Below are 19,829 nucleotides of genomic sequence, written 5' to 3' on the forward strand. Positions count from 1 at the left end.
CAGCCACCGAACGGAAATACTGTCGAAAAACAGCACCTAGCCCAAAACCTGCAAGAGATTTACTACACGTTTGTGAGCAGTTGTGCATGACGCCGCTAGTATTTCATTTAGAATGCCTAGTCTGTCTGCTGTTTATAGTAGGTTCTGTCGTTAAAAGTAAAATAAAGGTAAATGTAAATTTTTATCAATGAAAAAAATGCTTTTGTCGCAATTGAAATCAATCGAAATGAAGTTAGTTCTGCGACAGGACTTCATTAATTCTACGAGTCTTATAACCTGGAATAGGACAAGTACTTCCCCGATCTGAAAGGCATGAAAAATAAGCATTATTTTAAATCCAACTTTTTGAAAGTATTTTGTCATAGGAAGCTGCGGTCAGTGGGCCAAGGTAATGGGCCTGTACTGATAATCGGTATTTTTCGTTCGTTTACGTTTACTCCGTATGCGATTTCAGCATTACTAAGTAAAGTATGGTGAATATGTAAATGGATATTTTTATAAATAATAACAGACGTATGATATTTTTTTTACTTATAGATTAAGTATAAACTTAAATTTACAACCACCACCACAATAACGTAGTCCATTTGTAGCAAGCAAACATACCAGTAAAATAAATGTAAAACTTTTGAATTCCATCATTTTGTAAGTTTTCATCCTTCTTTCTTTTTAACAACGATGATTAACGTATTTTAAGCGACATATACCTGCGAACTGCACAAAAAAACAACGTCAAAATCATTTAACCTATCAGCAAGTCTTGACGGTTTGCAGAACATGCGCACACTTAATCTCAACACTTTCCGCGGGAAAAAAACACAAGTGTTAAACAGTTTGTTGACTGTGTTCTCAACGTCAATATAATTTAAACAGTATCATATTGACTTATGAAATCTTAAATTAATAAATTGACAATATACAAATGTAAATCTAATAATAAATTATCATTCAAACAGATACAGTATTCAATATTTCCAACAGTGTCATCTCCCTTTTGCATTCAAGCATGGCTTTAAATTAAATAATCTTCGTCACGTACGAACTATAGAAAGCATACAATAGCACTAATATTCAAAAGGTCCTGTTCAATCTTATATACAAAGATAATATGGATAGATTTTGTTTATTCTCTACGCCTTTTTTCTGAGAAAGAAAAAATCCAAATTATCTCGCTAAACTATCTATCACGTCCCTTTCCCAGCATATACCAGAAACCATTGCCAAACAATCCACTGCCTCATAGTTATGTTAAACAAAATATATCAAGTAAGCTGTTTCCTGTAAGTAATTTAAAACAAGTTTTACACACTGCACTGGTGGAAGGTTTTATATCACGTCAATAACATACTTTATCTAAGCAAAACACACTTTCTGAGTTAAGCTCTCTTTTCTGTATTAGTAATATGATCTTGCTGTATGTAAGCACGGTCAAGTTTCTGAGCAGATATATTCATTCTCTCTCCAATGCCATATCTATATTTAGCATTCATACAAGATACCGTTTCTTAGTGGGAAAAAATGTTATTTCAGTAACGTATTGCATGTAGGGTAAACAGATGTTCTTAAATCAGAAATAAAATAAAATAATCAAAATCTTATCTGAGAAAGAAGTTAACTTTTCCTGTTAAACATACGCACCTACGATATATTACAATTTTAACCACAGGGTAGCAATAGCATATATGTTATGACATGAGTGAAAGCGACAAATATCAAGAAACATTTGAACGCCCTCTTGTTAAATGGGAACGTACCATTTCTGATCATTTAGTACAAAGTTATCATTTTTTTCCTAATGCATTTCTTTCATTAACATTTCCTTAGTTTTTTATAGACTGGACACAACTCCGGTATAACTTCTAAACTTCTAGAAATGCGTTGTTCTTCGGCGCTCTGCAAGTTGATTTTGCATTCAAACGCTCAATAAGATTACCAACATATTTCACATAGATTATTCGAAACTAGCTTTCATCTTCGCACTCTAATTCTTTTATGTTCCGTCATCCACAGCCATATCTAAATACGTATTCTTAGGTACCTCAATGTATTCTCTAAAAGCGGTAACAATTTATAGTAAAGAATACTTTTCTACATGTATGATGAATTAAGTAATCCTATAGCACATTGAAGTGTGGATTTGAGAACTCTATATTTTAATTGATGATAATTAGCTTAAATTCATCACCATTGAAATACAAAATTGTTATGTAGCAAGTGGTAATCAAATTTATTTCGCCATCACAGATGGGTTATAATATCCTCAAACGTGCATAAATAAACAATCATTTTAGTTGGTCAGGAGCATAAATTAAAAATATCAGAAGCTAATCAAATGACTTCGAATCATAAAAGCATATTAACAACTTCTAAATGCCAAGAGTAAAACGATTTAAGTACACTTTTTTGGTATCATTTACCTTATTAAAATCATGAAATCCATCCTAGGACAATGATCCTGATAGTATGTTATCTGAAACGACACGAAATTAAAAAAAAAAAAACATTATCGAATGACAAATCATGCGTTGTGATGTTTACAAAAGTCCGGCTGATCCATATTATTAGATAAAAAACACTTTCGTCCTAGCAATTGACACTTGATCATGGTACCAGATTTGGAGAAAATGGTCGGTACTCTGCCCCTGTAGTCAACGGATGTTGGAACCACGTCTTTCTCATGCACTTAATGTACATTTAGGAATGAATTGCCCGCTTGTGTCAGAAATGAATCTTATTACTTTTCTCTAAAGCGTGAATGAAAAAATAATATATTGAGTATAGCTAGTATCTAAGTTGTTTTTCAGTTCGTTTTTAGTAAAAAATGGTAGGCTATATCAAAGTAGTCCTGGATCAAACTTTTATACAAATTGAATGTATAGTTGATGAAACCTAGATTTTCAAAATTTCATAATATACGTTGAAAGTTTTGGCATGTACAAGATAGGGTCTTGTGCTCGATTTTGTTCTAGACTGACTTGATAAATTTGGACCTAAAGCAAGTTTTCATAGGAATATCTATGGTAAAATCGCAATTTTGATGCCAGTTTCGAGAACAATTATAGTTTAATGGAACTTTCCACACATGCAATTTAACACATTGTCTATATATGGTCAAAAAAATCTATAGCCATGTGCTTGTTTTTTGAGATGTTTGCCTATGGTTTAAGAGATCCTTAAATTTCAAGCGGATTTGAATGCATTATTTGGAATTATCTTTTGCCGATTGTCAGTACCTATCATCATTTTATGTCATAATTTACAAGAAGAGAGGAAAAATATTGCTGTTATAAAGGAACACACGGAATGACATTTTTACGCAGGTTGATTTTTCTTTAAGCTACTGGTCAAGGAAGTAACCCTGGTTTATCAAAGCTAAAGTATTTCCGGGTCATTGTTTTCTAGGAAGTAGTTCTTTGAAATGGCGAAGTCCTCAATGTGTGAAGCCATCTCTATTTTTACAGGTTACCTTCTAAATGTATTTAATAACATTGTGTAGAATTTGTGTCATTATTTTATCTTTTACAGTTGCCTTGCTTGTTTTCTGCAGGGCTTCATTCTGTGCCGAAGGATTTAATTGTACTAAAGGGTATTCAGCTATGACAGATGAGTATGAAAATGCTGAAAGTGATTGTAAATATTGATGACGTACAAAAGGGACATAACCAAGATATTTGATTTATTTAAAACCTTTTCGGTAAGGATAGTATTTCAACAAATTGTGTGAATAATATTGACAGTGCTCTTTGATGTTACTATTAGCGTTCATTCAAAATTGTGTTTGTGAATTAAACTTTAAGTATTTTGTTAAAGCTATAAAACCAGGATAAGTGAAGATTTAATTCAGTGCTTATATGTTATACATGTTAGGATGATTTTGAGGTACACTGGTCTTACTGCAATTTTGTAATTTTTGTTGTTTAAAGTTCGTTGCTGACTTTTTATGCCCCCGAAGGGAGGCATATAGTTTTTGAACCGTCTGTCAGTCTGTCATTTTTTCAGTCTGTCCGCAATTTTCGTGTCCGGTCCATATCTTTGTCATCCATGGATGGATTTTCAAATAACTTGGCATGAATGTGTACCACAGTAAGACGACGTGTCGCGCGCAAGACCCAGGTCCGTAGCTCAATGGTCAAGGTCACACTTGGACGTTAAAGGTCATTTTTCATGGTAGTGCATTCGTGTCCGGTCCATATCTTTGTCATCGATGGATGGATTTTCAAATAACTTGGCATGAATGTGTACCACAGTAAGACGACGTGTCGCGCGCAAGACCCAGGTCCGTAGCTCAAAGGTCAAGGTCACATTTAGACGATAAAGGTCATATTTCATGATAGTGCATTGTTGGGCGTGTCCGGTCCATATCTTTGTCATTCATGCATGGATTTTAAAATTATTGGGCATGAATGTGTACCACAGTAAGACGACGTGTCGCGCGCAGGACCAAGGTCCGTAGGTCAAAGGTCCTAAACTCTAACAGCAGCCATAACTATTCATTTAAAGTGCCATCGGGGGCATGTGTCATCCTATGGAGACAGCTCTTGTTTTATCTAGCCTGGCACGTAATACATGTTTCATAGCTATCCCATATTTCTCAGTTCGAACTGGCTTTAGGCTGAACACCACCATTTACTTTATAACGGTTTTCCGACATTTTCTAGCATATCAAACTTTCAGAGACTTATATTCCTATAAAATAAAACTGTATCGCTACTATAGAAAAGAAAAAGAAAAAGGAGTGTTTACTTTTATATACGAAAACTACAGTTCGTTATATTCAACACGCTGATTTTACTCCCTTTCTGTTCTTTCAATGTCTCTTATCGAGATATAATTTTCTAACGCCGCCATATTTACCTTGCATGCAATAGGAACATGCCGATTACACATACATGTACGCGGTATCGAGAAAGAGCAAGAGAGGAAAGGAAGAAAGATTTGTACTATCTATATATGCACTACGGCTTACATTTGATTTAGTATTGATCAGCCTTTATTCGCGAATAGTACCTTTCAACGCGATTATATAAACTAGCCCTAAAGCCACCTGGAACAAACCATAACGATCCTACCCAGTTTATACCATTGACCAATTTAGAAAATTGCAAACAAATTTTGTTTGGACGAAGTTTTCTTATGCTTTGTATCTCTGCTGAGCTGGTTCGCATCATTTCCTTCTCTAAAGACACTCGGTTTTAAATGTAGTCTGTGTCTTTTGGACAGTAAAATTACTTCTGTACCATAACGTAGTGGGAAGTGTGATAGAGCGGGACTGGGTCACAAAAGTCGTGATTTCTTAATTATAAATACAGTTACATAGTTCGAATAGTTGTGTCATTCCCCCAAGATTAGTTATTTCGGTTTCATTTGAATCACTGCTGGATGTTGTCAAATTGACTTAATATACACTCAACAAAATTCCTAATTGGTCAGTTTATATTGTATTACTATTTTGTTAATAATGTATGTATTCACACGAAAGTGTAGATGTTCTCTTAAGCGCTAATTAATAGTTTGTATGGATAATGAAATGTAAATCAAGTATCACCGGATATTCCCATCTGTATCTACAACCAAAGACAGATTATTTTTCTTGCATGCCATATTTAACAAATTAATGGAAAACAAAACAAAACACTTTCTTTGTAGCACTCTTTCTAACAGTAGTGTATCTTCTGCGATAATTGCATGTTATTAAGGAACACCTTTAACAGTTTTGAGTTAACAGATATCAGTTGTTAAATGTTGGTTTTATTATACAACAAATTGCGTAAACTTGTAATATAGAACTGTATTATATAAACTACTGAAATAATACATAAACAGACACGACGTTTAAATAAAATAAATATTACCGAAAGGTATACATATATGTGGCTAACCAATTAAAAACATTTTTGCAAATGAAATGAAATAGATGAAAGAGATGTAAATTAAGGTCAAACCAGTTCAGTAGCAGTAGTAATATGTTATATGTAATATATTATTATATCGCGTCTTCATCATCGTAACTTTGCTCTGCCACCATATAAGCATCGTGTATTCGCACTTAAAGATAATTGTTTGCCCATGTTTTCAAAACTGGTCAATTTCATTCCCAGATATTTCAAAAGCTGGCCACTATATGTATATTACTATGAAAAAATAGCTGGACCTTATTACAAATTAGGCGTAAAGAACCTACTAGGGGCCTCCGCGGCCGAGAAGTTAACTTCAAATTCCTTGCTCTTCATTGTTTCAGGTACAAAACCTTGCTTAGGTGGTACAATTCTTTCATTTGAGGAAGTCATCGAGTGCTGTTTCTACCCAGGGGACCGCTCGTGCCCGAAATATTATACTGAGTGTCACCTAGGGTCTTCACCCACTATGAAAACCTAAAACTTTGTCATATAACCTAAATTGTGTTGGTATGACGTAAAATCAAATGAAGACCTTACCCGTTTTAGATTATTTACTCACTCTGACGATAAAGAATTAAAGAGATTAAGGCCATAATTGGAGAAAAGATGTGGATTAAAAGCCACGAATGGAGTGTTGAATTATTCATGTGTGGAAGCCATGCAACTGGCTTACGGATGGTGGGTGGTTCTCTCCAGGTGCCTGCCAATGCCTGAAGTAATGTCTGGATTGGCACCTGGGTCTTCTCAACCGCCAAAAGCTGGAAACATTAACATTCAACTTAAATTGTAACGGTGTGACTCTAAATCTAAATTCAAACTGACAGTAGTTTATGTAGACTACGTAGCCAAAGAACTGTAAAATAAGAATTTCACGTTCTCGTTTTGAAATTTATGGTCAGTATTTTTTCAGTTTCATGATCTTCCCTTTAATAAATGCTTATTTATGATATACAATTAAGATTCGTATACCCTTGTTAGTGTTAACTTGTAATGAAACAAATTGTTCTCTATTATAAGTGTACATTTTTAAAGATGTATTTTCCATTTCCCTATTTTATGTCTAATGGCTAAAGGCAACAACGTTGCAGTTTTGCTATACATACTAGTATATAAGCTTGATGTAAACTTTATTATACGTCTAAGCATATGAACGTGGGATAGCGTGCATTGATATAAAGGCACTAGTGTCAACCTTACCGGCTGCGCTTACCTGTACTTAATCTAGCAGGCTGTTGGGTATTTTATGGAAATCCACTGATAGCAACTTACATTCATAGCGAGGAAAGAAATGGAGTTCAAATCAATTATTGTTATATTCATATTGACAATAAACTTTCAAAGAATATTAGGTAAGACTTATCTATTGTAGTTTTTATTTCGATTTTGTAACTGTAAGTCAAATTCAAAACTTACAATGCATATGTAATTATTTTTCGTCGGCCCGTATGTCGGGTACTAATAATCAATTTGAAGTGTCGATTCTGAGTTATATATGATTTTGTTTAACTTAATAGTTTTTTAACATTTTCAAACTAGTATGTAATTTTTAAAAGACCAATACTCGATCTTCATACACCGCAATACGCCGCTTTTTATGGAATTACACGCTAGTGTATCATTTAAGGGTTCCATGTGCACCACCGTATGAATACATCTGCGGATGTTTCTAAATTGATTTTTGTACTTGTATCATGTGTAAATGTTAAGTTCTGCTCAACCCGGGGCTAGAAGGCGTGGACGGTGCATTCATTTCCACTACCATCCATGTAGAGGCTCAATCAAACCGAGCCTGCAACATTTTCGTTTTTGGCGTGTTGAGCGACCTGTGGAGTTTCCACTTTTCTTTTTTATTTCTTACATCAGGTACTTCTAAAACTAGGCAGTGGACCCAAATAAAACACGGCAACCTGCGTATAATTACGTATTTTTCTTATGCTTACATGATATCTTTCGGATATAAAAGAACATTGCCCTTCCAGAACTACCGAAGAAAATAATTACTGCATAGGAAGCATACTTTCTATCGGAAAAATGCCAGAATGTCGATATGGGTCAAGTACCTTTAATAACAAGAGAGGATTGTATGATTCCCTTTGCTTCAGATTGCTACAGTTTTTATCACAACCATTGCATTGGTCAACAAATTAGACCAGATGTACAAAACAATGTTAAGAGGCAATCTGTTTTGTGTTTGCTTGAGATATGCGTTATATATATGAAATTGTCAGCATAAGAAATGCCGTGAAACAAATTAAATTCTAAAACAATGTATATCTATATTTAGAATATAACCATGTAAAAATCAGAAGTCTGCTTAATTTCGTTTCTTCACCGACACTTATTGTGAGTGGCTTTAAAATGTTAGTTTGAATGGAATTATTTCTTACGGAAGGTCAATTGGGGCATGTGAGTTTTATCTTTATATTATCTCGTAGCCACGAGATACAGAAAAGAAAAGACAAAAAACAAAAACTCCTGACATAGAATTAGAAGGTAAAACAAAAAACAAAAGTTATCTCGTGGTCACGTGATTTAAAAAAGAAACAAAGAAAAATAACAAACATTGTTATCTCGTGGCCACGAGATATGAAAAAAACAAGAAAACAAACAAAAAGTTATCTCGTGGCCACGAACTTATTTTGTTTTTGTTGTTGTTTTGTTTCTTTTTTATATCTCGTGGCGCGGAATAACATATTTTATTATTATCATTTAAACTGTCTCGTGGCCACAAGATAGCATTGTTGTTTTTTGTTTTTAAACTATCTCGCGGCCACGAGATATCGTTTTTTTTATTTTTTGTGGGGTTTTTTCTTTTTTATATCTCGTGGCCACGGGATAGCTTTTCGACCTTCTTTTTTGTTTTGTTTTTTCACGAAATAACTTTTTTGATTTTTTTTATATCTCATTGCCACGAATTACTTTTTTGTTTCTCTCTCTCTCTCTCTCTCTCTCTCTCTCTCTCTCTTATTTTACGTGGCCAAGAGAAAGCTTTTTGTTTGTTTTTTTTCTTTCTTTTTATATCTCGTGGCCACGAGTTAACATTTTTGATTTTTGTATTTTTTTTTTTTGTTGTATTTTTTATATCTCGTGGCTACAAGATAACTTTTTGTGTTTTTTTATGTTTTATTTATCTCGTGGCCACGAGATGATATAAAAACTAATGTTCACATGTCCCCGCTGAGCTTCCATAATATCTAGTTCATGAGTTGTTGTTGTTGGTGGTGGTGGTGGTGGGGTTGTTTCTTTGTGGAGTTTTTATCATCAGTTCAACGTAACAAGTGACCTTAACCTCCGGGTGATGTTATTCAATTTACGCGCATTAACGTAACAAAACATAATACTATTTTGTAACCGTTCTGAAAAGGCAAGTGTTGACTTTGATGTACCATTTTCACAGCGTTTAAGAAAATACGGGAGTAGTGGTAATGATCTACTAAAGTATGCAATTTTTGTTCAGATTTCCAATTAAAGTTCTTTGTCTTTAAAAATACGCATGTATGAATTATTTTGTTTATACATCACTTCAGGGCAAATATGTCAATGTGAATGAGGTATAATGAAAGCATTATGTTTGTTTGACGCCAATATATATTTGTTGTCGAGTTGGAACAAGTATTAAATCCAAACTAGGAAGTTAACTCATGACCCCTCCACTGCCTCACTCGAAGCTTGCGCTCTACTATTAGGTTACAAAGGCAGCAAGAAATTGTGCTGTAACTGCGAGCTAAAAAGTTAATTTCTGACATAAAATATAATGACGTCAATCTACTTAAAAGCATATTCTATATAATTATGCTATATTCAAAGAAGACCGTCTACTTTAGTCACATAAATGATGACATATCTTTCCCTGAATCTGATGTGAGTTTTAGTCAATGCGAGAACAATTCATCTATTCAATCTTTGTTGTTCCTAAATGATTTTACTAAACTTGTTATTAAATTATTTTGAATTCTGACCAACCACTTAAAAGGGCTCGGTACGGTTTACATTGAAAAATGGTTTTAGTGCAAACTGCTTAAATTAAAATAGCAAAAAGTATCATCCTTTTATATGATAAATCTTAAAAAAATATTACGAAGTCTTAAAAATTGCTCCTTTTATACGCCGATATTTAACCAGACTATCCGAACGAAAATATACCTTTATGCGTCATTTTGACGTTATTTGAAACGTTATTCAACCTTTCGTATAGATAAAAGAAGTTTCGGGTAGCTTTTAACAAAATTACATTATGCAGGCAAACATGTTAGTGTTCTTAATTATTTTATTTATTACTTTATCAAACACACCGTGACTAACGTAGAAAAACAACCCCCTTCTTTGATTCCGGTAAGAATATATTAGATATAAAATGTTATTTATGATGTTGATGGTATATTCAGAGCTGTGCATTACTGTCTGCAAAATCTGTTTGCTGACATGTATTTCTGTGTAAGTACCAACATAAATTTACTATATAAAACATATATAACCGTCTAATCTGTCAGGAACATTATTTAGCCATACAATATGTTATTTTAAAACAAATTCATTTACGCGTAGGGAGCAACTAGAGTATATTTCTTTCGGACAAAGATTACAGACTCGTTATATCCATTTAAGAACGCTTGAATTTCTGTAAGAAAGAAATCACCTTTACGAACAATAAAGAAACTTAATTTTCATTCAGTTTATAGACATGATTTTCAACGTTTTCTTTTAAAGTATACCATCGAAGAATGTCTGACGCGGAAGCAGTGTTTTAGATACGTATAAAAGATAACTGATTTGAAAGAACTCAGTGCTTTGAAGTTTTGTCATCTAGTGGATGATTTAAAGTCTTTCCTCTTTTTACAAAAAAAAGAATTTCAATACGTTTTGATAGTATTACGAATTAACAAGCGGACTTTTATGTGGGAAATGTCCAAGTTTACTTGCTTCTGCAGAAGTGTTGAGATCGTCCACGTTAGCTCTCTTAGTAAAGTACAACACTTCAAATAATAGGTCACAGGTTTGATTCCCGGCGGGTGAGGAACTTTGTTTTTCCGTGACATCTTTACTAAACATGTGATTAATAGATGGTAGTTGTTGTTTAGTTTTGGAGTAAATTTAGGTGATAAAAGTTTAAAACACAGGAAAACAAATAGAGCAAGTTTTATCAGGGTTATCACAACTGACATCATTCCATCCCAAACTGACCGAATAATGTCGTCATATCACATTTTCCTGCGGATGATCGAGTTTGTTCGATTTGTGTCCGAGGGATTGGAGCATGGGGTGGCAGCGCGGATTTTCTTATCAAGTTTTCTAAGTATTTTCAGCGAGGGCACTGGACTTATGCGAACTCAGATGTCCAACTATGATCACGTTTAAAAAAGGAAAAACCTTATAGTGATTGTGTGATGTTGCAAAATAAGAAAAAATGATCTTTCTCGAAGCTCAGTATAGTATCATGGGAAAATCAAAATAATAGAATGTGTTTTCGCATAGAAAAGAAACTCATAGGGATCAACTGATCAAGTACCTTCACATTAGATTCATAAATAATAATTTATGTTTTTCATACGTTATTTTACCAAAAATAACACACACAGGATATTTAGTTGTCTCAAAGTAAGATCGAAATATATTTCAACGAGGGAACACCATGCAATAAAACGGCGTGTAAAAATGTAACCCGTTCAATGTCACGTCCATTGCGCTATGACGTCACGATGTCGCGACATCGCAATATCTATGTTGAAGAAATGTCAAATAGTTCTATGAATTTATTTAGATTTATTTAACATTTTATTGCGATGGTGAGATGTCTTTATGTTCGTAGCGAATGCGTTTTTGTTTCAATTTCAAATATATTTTACATTAGACACTATACAATTTTGTCGCTCCAACAAAAAATAACGTTTGGAGGTCAACGGCGTTTTAAGTAGATGAAAAAAACATATAAAAGCTAGTAGTTAAGTATTTATATTACACGTCAATTATCGAATAAGACATTTGGGTAGAATTAAAATTTATTTTAATTTGTCTACAAATGGCAAACAAACATCGTAAACAGATCATTTTTGTATAACACTGAAACACGAAAACATAGTCAGTATGCATATATATTTTTTTTTTTTTTAAATCCTCTTGAGATTTGACATTTAATTGCGCATGCAGCTCTACATACACAGTAAGATCTTTATCTAGCTAATTTGAGAAAATTGGCTGAGGACTTTCTAGATTTAAATTAGTATTTGACAATAAATCATTTTGTTGGTACATCATAAAATTAATTGCAACTCTATTTTGCAGCATCGACTGGAACCCATTGGAGCTATGGTGACAATGACGGTGAGAACAATTAACAATGTTTTCTACTTTACGACGACGTAAAAAGTTAAGTGATTGACATACAGGTGACGAGTCTCATTTTCCTTGCTACACCAAAATTACACATGTTGTCAGAATTTTAAAATGAATCACGCAATTTAGTTTACGAGACCCTGGCCGTATATTTTTACTCAGAATTATTAAATTACAAAAAATCAAGATGTCAGTTCGTTTTATATAACATATATATATTGCAAACAGAATTAATCACTGTTAACTATAACTGACTTTAGACATATGAAAAAGTATTGATATGAAAAGTGTGCAATTAAATGTTAAAGATATATTCACTTCCTGTTATTTTCCTATAAATTTAAAAACAAAGGCCCGAGAAAATGGCCGGAACTGTTTCCTGACATGTGCGCAGGAATGTTTCAATCTCCAATTGACATTCGACCCATCGACACGGTGTATAACCGACGGTTAACAAATTTCGCCTTCTACGACCAACTACGATGGGGAGCAAAATTTATAGCACATAATAATGGACATTCAAGTATGTATCATTATAATTTTTCATTTCTCCGAGGTAATTGTTTTAAACTAACTTTTCTAATTATATTCAATTATCGTCTTAAGTTACAAACACAATTAAACATTTCATCAGTAGAAAATCGCAGTGTAAACAAGACGCTTTGTAATTATCGCAAATAAACAAATACAAACTGCCTTGATTATATAACTTCATCAAATGTTACTCTTGAAAATATCTTTTATTTAAAATTGTACATGACATCACATAAATAATATGAAAACATTCTTTTACATCAGTTCAAGTGGATATCGACGGCCAGTTTTTTCTCGCATATGGCGGTCTTCAATACACATACAGAATTAGCCAGTTTCATTTCCACTGGGGAAGTTACAGTGAAAAGGGATCAGAACATACAATTTATAAGGCAACTGGCCCGATGGAGGTAAACATTTAGATCAAATTAAGTTTACACATAGATAAATAGAGCGAAGGACATTCATGTAAGTAACGTACTTTTTTGACAAGAATATCTAGAGAAATCCGTCCTCTTTGTACTATATAAAATTGAGAATCTTCTAAGGTAGTTCTGCACGTTTGATAAACCGGAAGTGCTGGCGTAACGTCATTTATCCGGAAAACGTTTTATAAAGTACGGAAATAAAAATCATTTTTTTAATATATAGCAACCCGTGGGTACATTTATAACAATGGCCCTGTTACTATCTGTTTATAATTAAAATATGATATTAAGGCATCTGACACATTAATTATTCAAAATAATATCTGGAAATTAGCGTTCATTGTGCGATTCACTTAAACCATGGTCAAATATCTCAAAAATACACATGGATCTATGCATTTTATTTTAACACTTCATAAGCCATATGTTTATGAACGACTGCGAGCAGTTTCATTAAAACTGCATTATAGAAAAACATCCTATTCGCGTAAATGTTACGAAGGTTGTGATTTTCCCATAGACACCTATTATGAAAACTTGCGTTTCAAATCAGCCTAGCAAAAAATTCAAGCACACGAACCTTTCGTTTTTATTAACTGAATTTTCAAAGTTTATTCTTAAGTTTTTAAATATCAGAGTTTAATTAAATTCTACATTGTAGAAAAAAAATTCGATCCGAACGTGCAGAAATACCTTAATGCAAAAAAAAAAAACAGTTTTCTTTCAAAGAAATACACTGTAAACTAGAAAAGTGGAAACATGACAAAATGAAAATGTTGCAAGCTCGGTATGATTGTGCATGCTAATGAACGGTAGTGGAAATGCATGCTACAGCCCATGCCTTCTAGCTCCGGGTTAAGCAGAACTCAACCCAAGCCCAAATGTTCAAGCTGAAAAACTAAACAGTGCCAGTAACACAACATAAAAGTCGTGTTGAACAGTCTGAAAAGATCGAAATACAAAAGTTCTAATTGAATGTACAAGAAGTCATTTTACGGCCGCCACACGGCACAAACAACGCTCTTACGATAATAACTCGACAAAAATTGAAAATGTTGTAGGCTCAGTTTGATTGAGCATGTTCATAGACGGTAGTGGAAATGCACGCTACCGTCCACGTTCTCTAGCCCCGGGTTGAGCAAAACTCGACATTTACTCATGTCCAATGTACAAAAGGAATAAGAGACCGTACATGTGTTCATACGACGGTGCACATTAAACCTTCAATGAAACACCGAGTGTAATTCTATGGAAAGCACTAAGATCCCCAGTTTAAAGAATGGGTTCGCCCAAAACGAGAAAGCAATAGGAAGAACTAAACAAACTGAATTTAGAAAGAGGATGTGAGGTTATGAAGCAATAACACTATCAACTCCGACTCTATTTATAAGATATGTAGTTTTCAAAACAGTTAATTCTTTAAACATGTGTAGATCATCATGACTTACAATGCAATAATCCACTACAAAGCTACCATTTGCTGAAAAACATGTTAGTCATTAGCGACATAATTTCGTCAATTTGACAAACACATATTACTGCTGAGAAAAAAATAAATCAATAAATGACCGTATTTATTAACAGTAAAATCTAAAACATTCCTTGCAGGTATACAATCAACTCTATCAATATTGTCAGATATATCACACATCTACTGTTGAAATATCCGCAAATAAAAAGTTACCCTAAGTTCTGATACTCATAAATATGGGATAACTATGTATCAAAGTATTTTCGTGCTTCTACTTGGCGTGAAGAATTGACCGGTGGTAGATAACAAACACAAATATTAAAACGAGAAGAGTCAGCTTTATGTATCAAAGATAGCCATAAAATCCTCACGTGAGGAATAGTCTGTGTCATTTTGATTTTTAGCATACACTCTAACACAAGAGTTTCTTGATTTTATACGAGAGATATTTGCACCATTCTGTCTATCACTAATTTTACGACAATGTTTTTCAATGTATTACAACGTTTTTCTTATCATTGCCCATGCTCACATGTTTGGTGATATCCTGCAGTTGATCATTTAAAGGGTCAATCTCCTTTTTTGTAAGTCAATTTTGCAATCACTCACTTTCTTGTCCATTTATCTACGCACTTTTGATGTCTCTGTATTCAGTCTTTTATCTGGATTTTATCAACTTATCTGAAATGTTCTTTTCAATCTTATTTTCCAACGTTTCCATGCGTGTATTTATCTGCAAAAAATTATCAGAAATGTCTGGGTGCATTTTCAATATAAGTTTTCTTGTATCACATTCTGTATATTCTCTATGCACTTCCGCCGGTCACCACAATTGCAGTGTCTGTTATTTTTTTACCTTTTTTCTTACGGGTTTTATGTGCTTTTAATTTTACACGATTAGTCTGTGTATCTGAATCTATCTCCTTACTCGATGCATTATCATCCTCACTTTCCTTTTAGCATATAATTAAAATGTACTTGCTGGATTTCTGAAGCAGCCCGTCTACGATATTTTTCCGTTACAGCTTCTTTTTGTTGTGGGCCTACTTTGTGATGCATGGCTCTATGGCTGTGTTTGGGGAGCTCTGTGCTTCCGGGAAATCTACCCTTACCTCCTTACCTTTTATCGTTCAGTATGCACACATTTCTGCCTCATCGACAACACGTAGTTCCAGATGACCCATTGGGGAATATTCCTCCATTCCTGCACAATATCCTGTTCCAGTTCACGGAGATTGCGAGGTCGACTACGTACTTGCCTGTTCAGCTCGTCCTAAAGATGCTCAATAACAATGAGACCTATTGACTAAGTAGGGAAAGACAGCTGCCACACGTTCTGTTACTGCAGCAATATCTGTGTCGTACGATTGGTATGGGCCGATGCTCGTCTTGCAGCAATTGCATGCCACGTCCACCAGCTCGTAGGTGCGGTATTGCGACAGGAACCAAAATGTTCTGCTGGTACCTAGCTGCACTATGGCTCACTCGAACAACTATCAAGTCTGTTTTGGTGTGTAATGGCACTCCGTCACATACCACCAATGAACCACTGCCATACTAGTCCCGTTGAAACACACACTCGTCGTTCAATCTTTCACCTCGAACACAGTACACTCGCATTCTTCTGTCGTTGTGGTATAAGTAAAACCGACTTTCGTCCGTGAACAGGACCACTCAATTCGTGTGTTGTCGGTGACGTGGTGTCAGAATAAGTCCCCTGAATGGCCACCTAGCTCTTCAGGGTGAATATAATTCTAAAATAACTAAACGAAAATAAAAAATTCGCTTACCAACATTTCCAAAGTGTTGAAATCGTTCACATACCGATTTGATAATTTCTGTAAAGCTAATGTACTTGATGTGTAGTTTCGAACTAATACATTGAACCACAATTTTCATGTTGGGATTCTTTAAAAATGCATTCATTTTAGGGCCCCATGAAAAACTCTGTTTTAGCCTCTATTACGATTCTTTTATTATGTATGTATTCACATTCCGTTTTTATTGAAAGGTTAAGATATACCACAGATGGTAAAACCTGTAATGGACCTTTTGGCCTTTTGAAGCACACTTTTGGCACAATTTTTGATGTATATGTTACTAGTGATTGATTACAAAAAACAAAAACAATCAAAAAAGTGCGCTTTCGTTTAATACATAGAATTAGTATATTACCGCTTAAGACGGTGCTAGGGGGCGTGAGAGATGCTGCAGTTTTCATTATCTCTCGTGAACAGATTCCATCAAACCGAGTCTGCTATTATTTTCCTTGATTGCATTCTATGCTTCCAAAGGATCTTCTTACAGAATTTATTAACGAGCACTTTTTAAACATATGTATTATAAATTACAAAAAGTATGTTAAAGTATGCATAGTACGTATTCTGCGTTAGAAATACTTTGTTAGCCTTCTAATCTATAGGAATGACCAATCTGACAAGTTGTCTGAAAGTATGTTAGCTGGTATCCGACCTCGTTCAATGGCCTTTCTGAGAAACAAAGACGTACCTACAGGCTTAGCGAAACATGTTATATGTGGCCTTTTCACAAGTATTTTGGACAAAGAAAGACCTCGTATTCGGTCGATAAACTGTACAGTATGCATCTAGTATTTACATTTAATAATAAACTTATTTGTAAAAGCTCTCTGAGCACGCATGAATTCCCTCAGGCTGATACAACCTGCACATTTTTCCGTGTTAGAAGAAAATCTAATAGTAGTTCCATAAGGAGTTACCTGTTCTGTATAACGTTGCTAAATATCCTGTCCTGTTTCAGAACATTTCACAATTTATGTAGCATTTTGAGTACCTGCCAGTTTGCACTTGGATAAAACGAAGCAATTGTACAATCATTATATAGCGACTTGAAAAATAAATAGCATACTTTTTAAGAAATCAATTTTATTTTTACCACACATGCCTAGAGGATGCTACAAATGCTACAAACAACAAAATCTCATATTTAAATATTACAGGGATTTAATACATGCATTTTGGTTATAATTTAAAATTTGAGATTTCAATCATTACTCAAGTGTAATGCGCATGTTTGAATTATGAACTCGGTGTAAGTGTGAACAAAATATTTCATGAACGAAGACCGAAATTCTTTTATTCCAATATTTCAACAAAAAGATGTTCAAGGGAAATACCGGATATAATGCAAGTGTATTTTCGTTTATTAAAGAAACAATTAGTAGCGGAACAATTTTTAAAAATATCTTAATAAAATGTGTTGCTTACTTAAGACATTTCATCATTTCGCGTCGGCGTGCGCGCTGTTTATGTAGCACATTTCGTTGTGTCGTCCTGGTGCTAGCGCCAACCAGCAATAACGAATTTTTGAAAGTTTTGTATGATGTTTAGGCACGCGCGCCAATGTGACAAAACGAAACATAGAAGGCAACAGAACGAAAAATTTTCATGTTTGCCCGTACGTCTTCAAAGATGATGTAAACAAGAGCTCGTAGAACACGAAATGCCCCCCCCTTGATGCATTCAGGTCACTGTGCACTGGACGTTTGACATACTGACCTCAAATTGTGGGTTATTTACCAGTCATAAGTAAACTCCGTATCAAATGTGATTTTAGACCAAAACATTTTCTAGTTATTTGGCAAAAAAAAATTCTATTGTTCTGGGTCAATGTGACCTTGACCTTTGACCTACTGACCTAAGTATCAATAGCGTTTATCTGCTGGTCATGGTCAACCTACCTATTAAGTTTTGTGATCTAAGGCCCAATCGTTCTAAAGTTATCATCCAGAAACCGTTTAACTGTTCCAGTCACTGTGACCTTGACCTTTGACCTAAACATCAATAGGGGTCATCTGCTGGTCATGATCAACATCCCTATAAAGTCTCAGGAGCCTAGGCCCAAGTGTTCTCAACTTACCATCCGGAAATGGTTTAATTGTTCCAGGTCTCAATTTATCGTCCGGAAAAGGTTAAACTGTTCCAGGTCACTGTGACCTTGACCTTGGACCTATTGACCTCAAAATCAATAGAGTACATCTGCTGGTCAATACCAACCTCCCTATTACCTCCCTACTACCCTATGACCCTAGGCCCAAGCGTTCTTGAGTAATCATCCGGAAACCGTTTAACTGTTCCAGGTCACTGTGACCCTGACCTTGGACCTACTGACCTCAAAATCAATAGGGGTAATCTGCTGGTCATGACCAACCTCCCTATTTTATAATGTGATATTGACGCGCATACCAAAATAAAAGTAGCACAATTTTGTGTGTAGTCCTTGTGTGCGCAAAATGAGAAAACTTAATTATTACACGCGGCGTATAAACAATTGGAAATGTTATGGTTGTATTTAATTTTGATACTAGTATGTATTCCATGTACAATGTATATAGTGGAAAACACATTTTCAAGCAACATGTGGTAGATCGATGTGACATCATGACGTAATTATGTTTTAACATAATTAAAAGACGGGACGGAACATCTTAAGGGTGTATATGCATACAGACACTAAATAGGAAAATGGCGCGAAAAAAATGGTAGTCGCATAATGGCGGATTCAAATAGTACTCTTTCTTTTTTTTTTTTTTTTTTTTGGCTCTGTAGAGCTATTTGCAATGTTTTGCTGAAACCACATGACAGATCTATGCTTGACATGTAGATAGCATTTTCATAATGAAATAACTACATGACAGAATTTGTCATGGAAACTTAGATTATACACCACCACTACAATTTGGGGTCTCATTTTTAGCTGATTTTGCAGTTTGTGTGTTTGACTGAAAATATTGTTCTTGCATAAAACATGACCCCTACTTTTCTTTTGACTTTTATTCAGCGCTGAAAATATTCTTCAAGAAAATGTAAGTTACAAACATTTGAAATGGGTCCTGATGTGTGCTGCGGCTATTGGAAATATGTCAGTTTTATATAGAATAAAGAAGAACAGCTATTTAGTGTGTTGTAACCTATATACGTCTATTGAGTAATTTTGCACGCATAATGATCGATTCTGATGCGTTAATTTAATGTAACACCGTTATTCTGAGCGGTACGCTATCGCTTCAGAGTAATGTAAATTAAGCGCAAAACCCTTCTGTTGTATCATTTTGATTCTGAAAGGTATTTTATACACATTAGTAGGCCAGTGTTGTTCCATTTTGTCTTGCCAAATAAATTGTTGACGTGA

The sequence above is a fragment of the Mercenaria mercenaria genome, chromosome 1 (genome assembly GCF_021730395.1).
Source record: "Mercenaria mercenaria strain notata chromosome 1, MADL_Memer_1, whole genome shotgun sequence".
Classification (NCBI taxonomy): domain Eukaryota; kingdom Metazoa; phylum Mollusca; class Bivalvia; order Venerida; family Veneridae; genus Mercenaria; species Mercenaria mercenaria.